The sequence below is a fragment of the Mustelus asterias genome, chromosome 29, assembly GCF_964213995.1.
Source record: "Mustelus asterias chromosome 29, sMusAst1.hap1.1, whole genome shotgun sequence".
Classification (NCBI taxonomy): Eukaryota; Metazoa; Chordata; class Chondrichthyes; order Carcharhiniformes; family Triakidae; genus Mustelus; species Mustelus asterias.
Window position 1 is genome coordinate 8,208,880 of NC_135829.1, and position 7,819 is coordinate 8,216,698.

A 7,819-nucleotide genomic window follows, 5' to 3' on the forward strand; every position below is an offset into this window, starting at 1 on the left:
AAAGGGTCGTCCCTTTAACCTGAGGCTGTGTCCTCAGATCCTAGTCTCCTGCTAATGGAAACATCTTCTCCACGTCCACTCTATCCGGGCCTTTCAGTATTCTAGGCTGAAGGGAACTCTTTATTCCTATATTCCAATTCCTTTGCAATAAAGGCCAACATGCCCCTTGCCTTCCTAATTGCTTGCTGCTAAAATTTTGGTTACATAAGAACATAAGAAATAGGAGCAGGAGTAGGCCATCTAGCCCCTCGAGCCTGCCCCGCCATTCAATAAGATCATGGCTGATCTGAAGTGGATCAGTTCCACTTACCCGCCTGATCCCCATAACCCCTAATTCCCTTACCGATCAGGAATCCATCTATCCGTGATTTCAACATATTCAACAAGGTAGCCTCCACCACTTCAGTGGGCAGAGAATTCCAGAGATTCACCACCCTCTGAGAGAAGAAGTTCCTCCTCAACTCTGTCCTAAACTGACCCCCCTTTATTTTGAGGCTGTGCCCTCTAGTTCTAGCTTCCTTTCTAAGTGGAAAGAATCTCTCCACCTCTACCCTATCCAGCCCCTTCATTATCTTATAGGTCTCTATAAGATCCCCCCCTCAGCCTTCTAAATTCCAACGAGTACAAACCCAATCTGCTCAGTCTCTCCTCATAATCAACACCCCTCATCTCTGGTATCAACCTGGTGAACCTTCTCTGCACTTCCTCCAAGGCCAATATATCCTTCCGCAAATAAGGGGACCAATACTGCACACAGTTTGGTTTCCTTGTATAAGCACACCCAAGTCCCTTCAAACATCAACACTTTCACACACCTTTTGAAAAATGCCTCTCGATTCTTTCAGCCAAAGTGAATAACATCACATTCCCCTATAATCCACCTGCCATCTTGTTACTCACTCACTTAACCTGTTCTATATCTTTCTGCAATCTCTTTGTGTCCACCCCATAGCTTACCTTCCTACCTAGCTTTGTAACATCAGGAAAATTAGCTACATTGCTCTGTATCTTGAGCTAAATCATGAATATAGATTGTAAATAGCTGATAACTGACCCTTGAGGCACACACCACCATCCACCACCCGCCAGTTTGAAAAAGATCCCATTTATGCCTACTCTCTACTTTCTATCTGAGTCATGAACCCCTACAGTGCAGAAGAGGCTATTTGGCCCATCAAATCTGCACCGATTCTGACAGAGTATCTGACCCAGACCGTCTCCTCCCACCCTATCCCCGTAGCCCCACGCTTTTACCATGGCTAATCCATTTAACCTCTGCATCTTGGGACACAAAGGGGCAATTTAAACATGACCAATCCACCTAACCCGCACATCTTTGGACCGTGGGAGGAGACCAGAGCACCCGGAGGAAACCCATACAGACATGGGGAGAACATGCAAACTCCACACAGACAGTCACCCGAGGCTGGAATGGAACCCGGGTCCCTGGAGCTGTGAGGACAGCAGTGCTAACCACTGTGCCACCGTGCCACCCCCAATCTGTTAACTAATACTCCCTTTATCAATGTTCATATAATACCTCCAACTCCATGTGCACTTTTCTTGGCTATTAACCTTTTGTGCAGCACCTTATCAAAAACCTTTCCAAAATCTAACTATACAACATCTACTGTTTCTCCTTTATCTACCTTGCTACATACATGCTTAAAATCTCCAATAAATTTGTCAACAGGATTTCCTTTTAGTAAAACCATGTTAATTTGTTCGAATCACTTCATACTTTCCTGAGTGCTCTTCTTCAATAATAGATTCCCAATGACTGATGCTAGGTCAACGTCCCTATGGAAGAGAAAGAAATTCTCCTCATCTTAAAACTGTGTCCTCCTACTTCTAGCCTTTTCCAAGCGGGGAAACATCCTCTCACATCCACCCTGTCAGGTCCCCTCAGGATCTTACATGTTTGAATAAGATCACTTCACATTCCGATACACACCCACCCCAAACACAGTCTTGCGATTCCACATTGCCGATCGATAAACTGGCACAACTTGGCAGCGGTGGCACAGTGCTTAGCACTGCTGTCTCACAGCACTGGAGATCCGGTTCGATTCTCGGATTGGGTCACTGTCTGTGTGGAGTCTGCACGTTCTCCCCGTGTCTGCGTGTGTTTTCTCCGGATGCTCCGATTTCACCCCACAGTCCGAAAGACGTGCTGGTTAGGTGCATTTGCCGTGCTAAATTCTCCCTCAGTGTACCCAAACAGGCGCCAGAGTGTGACAACTGGGGGATTTTCACGGTAACTTCATTGCAGTGTTAATGTAAGCCTACCCATGACACCAATAAATAAACTTAAACTTTAATATTTAATAGAAATCAATGTTCCAATTAAAATTAAAGTTTAAAGTATTTACTGGTGTCACAAGTAAAACTTAGATTAACACTGCAATGAAGTTACTGTGAAAATCCCCTAGTCGCCACACTCCAGCACCTGTTCGGGTACACTGAGGGAGAATTTAGCACGGGCAATGCACCTCACCAACACATCTTTCGGACTGTGGGAGGAAACCGGAGCGCCCGGAGGAAACCCACGCAGACACAGGGAGAACGTGCAAACTCCACACAGACAGTGACCCGAGGCTGGAATTGAACCTGGGTCCCTAGCGCTGTGAGGCAGCAGTGGTAACCGCTATGCCACCCTCGGAGGGGCTAAGATACTCATAAATTTCCAGACTAATCTCTGTCTAGACTAGTTTATGAATCTGATGCTGGTTCTCACACTCCATGACCAGATTATAAATGTGACAGCAATTCCCTTAATATAATTTCACAAAGTGAATCACAATTTCCGCACCTCACATGCACTTTCCCTTAAAAAGGTATAATTTCAAACCAAGGATTAAATAATTGAAAGGTTTCATCAATCCATTTCTTTGTGTGTGTATGTGGGAAGGGTATGTTTGTAATATATATTTTTAAACATCTTCTCTAACGGATCACAACAGCAACTAAAGGAAACCCAACTCAGGTGGGACTGAAAACAAAAATTTACAACCCAGTAATAGAAACTTGGTGAGATGGGCTGACTTGGGTGGGGGGGCGACTTCTTTTATTTAAAAAATATTCAACAGAAAGATAAATGCAATGCAATAATCTCCTAAATAGGAGGGAGGATCATTTAAGCAGTGCGGGTTTTGTGAAGGCAAGTCCTCCAGAAATCTAACCCCAAACCTAGTTGGACCCTACACCTTTACGACAGAAGTCTGTCACAATGAATGAACCGCGTTTACTAAAAAAGATGCAACAGGCTGAATTTACAGATTCCTTAAAACTTGCGCACAGAATTATTTTCCTCCGCGCTACATACACAGTTACGTTCTAAGATGTTGCAGAAGTCTGACTTCCAGTCCTGGGTGGGAAAAGGGGGGAAAGTTTGGGTAAGTCTGGTTGAATATAAGCGGCACCAACCGGTGCGACATTGTGAAAGTATCCTGGACAGTGCAACTCGCCAACATCTCCGACATCACTTTGACACGTATACGCTGAGAACAATAGGGGAAAAGTAGTTGCCCTCACCACCAGAAAGCCCCTTTGCAAATGCAGATTAGTTAGTTAACCCACACGAAATTAATCCCCCAATAGAAACACTTGTGATGAAATAGACTCGATACAACACACTGGATAAAATTAATTCGATACAACACACTGAATAAAATTAACTCGATACAGCACACTGAATAAAATTAATTCGATACAACACACTGGATAAAATAGACTCGATACAACACACTGGATAAAATAGACTCGATACAACACACTGGATAAAATTGATTCGATACAACACAATGGATGGAATTGACTCAATCCACCCAGCACATTGGGTGAAAGTGACTGAATACAGATTCTCACAGTAACTTCACTGCAGTGTTAATGTAAGCCTACTTGTGACACTAATAAACTTTTAAAACTTTTTTTAAAAAAGTTTAACTTTTAACTTTAACATTGGACAAAGTTGACTGATTAGTCATTGGACCAATGCAACGGTTGGCCCAATTCCATCATCATTTACCCCATGTCTCTCTTTCCCCAAGTCCACTCTCAATGGATTTTTGTGGCATTTTACCGTCCCCCCCCCCCCCCAAGCATCTCATATTTAACCCCGGTGACTTCGAGTGGTTGATGTTACACGTAGTTGATCTATTTAGAGTCTATAAAAGAGGCGATTTTGGTTACCAGTTTCAACTCTCCACAGGCTAGCACCAAAGCTTGGTTCTCTTGCGACATCCTTCTGACTGCAGCCCTCTCTTATGGAGTGTCCTGGTTGGGATCTAGAACAGGAAGCTTACTTCGCAAGTGGGTGTGTGCTTGTCCCTAAGCTGAAGCAAACCTTCCCTCTTTTTGTTGCAGTTTTAGTGTTCCCCTATCCCTCTAGCTGGTTGAGATGCCCACCCTTGCTACACCAGCGTGACTGTGTAACTTACTTTGCTAACCTTTGCATGAGGTTTAATAAACCCATGTCATAGGCAGCGTCCATGGTAACCTTTGAGGCGTAGGGGCGTGTCAATGGTTCCTATGGTGACGTCTATGAGGGGTGCGTCAGCCCCTACCCCCCAGGGCCAGGATTGGTGGAGATACTTGTCCACGTGCAGACTTTCATCCAATCAAAAGCTCCCCCCCCCCCCAATAAAGCTCCCACCCAACTTTTGTTATGATGTGGAACTTTCTTGTGCAGAACCCACTTGTCCCTTTGAAACAGTCTTGGGAATGTAGGCATTAACTTCCACAGCATTTTCAGTGAGAGCATAAAGTTTCCTCCAGGTGCTCCGGTTTCCTCCCACAGTCCAAAGATGTGTAGGTTAGGTGGATTGGCCATGGTAAATTGTCCCTTGGTGACCAAAGATGTGTAGGTTAGGTGGATTGGCCATGGTAAATTGTCCCTTGGTGACCAAAGATGTGTAGGTTAGGTGGATTGGCCATGCTAAATTGCCCCTTAGTGTCAGGGGCATGAGCTAGGCTAAATGTATGGGGTTATGGGGATAGGGCTTGGTTGAGATTGTGGTCAGTGCAGACTCGATGGGCCAAATGGCCTCCTTCTGCACTGTATAATTCTAGGATACGGATAGGTCTGCATCTGAAGACCTAAGTTTTGCCATCCCACTACCCTCCTGCACTGCCAAAGTACCCATTGGCCAAAAACCTCCTCTCAACTCTTGTGCCCAGCAACCTGGGTAACCAAGTTATGAACCTGGTCAGTGGGTTGCGGAAACTTGGACATAAATGCTCATAACCCTTAGATTTGCCTGATCCCTCACGACCATCTCTCAATCCCTCCGGCTACAGTTATGTAATGGCATTGCCCCCTCTCAGATGTACCCTCAGCATTTTCTGGGCAGGACGAGGTCACTAACTCAGAGGTCCCGGACTGGGCTAAATCCATCCGCATACACTGTCATTCGGTCAATGCTGTCAGCGCTGGTCAGCCACATTCAACAGAAGGAACCGACGACCTTATACCCAAAAACCTTCCGTCTGCATGGTGAACTGGGTCATGCCTTCTTGGGCACCCATTCCTCCACTACAGGGATACCTACCTGCAAGCAAGATATCAAGATGGCAGACATTAATACTGACATCTGTGAGACAGCCGCGGACAGGTGTGACCTCTTTTCTATTCTTTCATGGGACATGAGTGTCGTTGGCAACGCCAGCATTTGTTGCCCATCCCTAATTGTCCTTTGAATCAAGTGGCTTGCTCGGCCATTTCAGAGGGACAGTTAAGAATCAGCCACATTGCTGTGGCTTTAGAGTCACATGCAGGGGCGGCACGGTGGCACAGTGGTTAGCACTGCTGCCTCACAGCGCCAGGGACCCGGGTTCAATTCCGGCCTTGGGTCACTGTCTGTGTGGAGTCTGCACATTCTCCCCGTGTCTGCGTGGGTTTCCTCCAGGTGCTCCAGTTTCCTCCCACACTCCAAAGATGTGCTGGTTAGATTGATTGGCCATGCTAAATTGCCCCTTAGTGCCAGGGGGATTAGGACTGTAAATATGTGGGGTTACAGGGATAGGACCTGGGTGGGATTGTTGTTGGTGCAGGTTCCATGGGCCAAATGGCCTCCTTCTGTACTGTAGATTCTATGTAGGCCAGGCCAGATAAGGACAGCAGATTTCCTTCCCTAAAGGGACATTAAGTGAACCAAGTGGGTATATACGACAATCGATGAGTGTTTCAACATTAATGAGACTAGCTTTCAATTCCACATTCTATTTTTTTTAAAAACTGATTTGATTTATTATTGTCACATGTATTGGTATCCAGTGAAAAGTATTGGTTCTTGCACACTATACAGATAAAGCATACAGTTCATAGAGAAGGAGCGGAGAGGGAGCAGTATGTAGTGTTACAGTCTCACAACACCAGGTTAAAGTCCAACAGGTTTATTTGGAATCACGAGCTTTCAGAGCACTGTTCCTTCAGCTGTTTGCAGTTTCAATGGTAGCCATGATGTGGAGATGCTGGCGTTGGACTGGGGTGGGCACAGTAAGAGGTCTCACAACACCAGGTTAAAGTCCAACAGGTTTATTTGGAATCACGAGTTTTCGGAGCAAGTGATACTGAGACTTCTTACTCTGCCCAGCCCAGTCTAATATCGGCATCTCCACATCATGTAATGTTACAGTCATAGCTAGGGTGTAGGGAAAGATCAGCTTAATATATGGTAGGTCCCTTCAAAAGTCTGACAGCAGCAGGGAAGAAGCTGTTCTTGAGTCAGTTGGTACGTGTTCTCAGACTTTTGTATCTTTTTCCTGACAGAAGAAGGTGGAAGAGAGAATGTCCGGGGTGCGTGGGGTCCTTGATTAGTGCTGGCTGCTTTTCCGAGGCAGCAGGAAGTGTAGACAGAGTCAATGGATGGGAGGCTGTTTTGCGTGATGGGCTGGGCTTCGTTCATGACCCTTTATTGTAAATTCCATCCATTTGATTTGAACCCAATGCTAAGGGTAAGGGACAGGAGATTCAGAGGGGATTTGAGAAAAACGTTTTTCGCTCAGAGGGTGGTGGGAATATGGAATACACTGCCTGGGAAGGTAGTGGAGGCTGGAAACCTTACAACCTTGGATAAGCGCTTGAACTATCGTAACGTTCAAGGATGTGGGACAAGTACAGGAAAATGGGATTAGGTTTGATTTTGATTTGATTTGATTTATTATTGTCACATGTATTAACATACCGTCAAAAGTATTGTTTCTTGCACGCTATACAGTCCAAGCATACCGTTCATAGAGAAGGAAAGGAGAGAGTGCAGAATGTAGTGTTACAGTCATAGCCAGGGTGTAGAGAAAGATCAACTTAATGCGAGGTAGGTCCATTCAAAAGTCTGACAGCAGCAGGGAAGAAGCTGTTCTTGAGTCAGTTGGTACGTGACCTCAGACTTTTGTATCTTTTACCCGATGGAAAAAGGTGAAAGAGAAAATGTCTTGGGTGCGTGGGGTCCTTAATTATGCTGGCTGCTTTGCCGAGGCAGCGGGAGTGTGGACAGAGTCAATGGATGGGAGGCTGTGTAAAGTGATAGTTATTATTGGTGTAGATTTAATGGGCTGAAGGACCTTTTCTGCATTGTATGTCTCTGTGAGTCTATGATTCTAGAAAACCTTCTGGGCCTCTGGATTACAAGCCGAGGTACATATCTGAAGGCCACTTATCAGAAAGGGCACTGGGAAAGGTGAATGGAAATGGAAAGCTTGGCTGGCCTAGAATTGGATCCTGAGGGCTCCAGGCACCAGAAAATGATGCACTGCCCCCCTCTGCCATGCCAGAATGGGGGCTCCTGGACCATGCCAGGTAGTGTCCACCAGAGGGTGCACA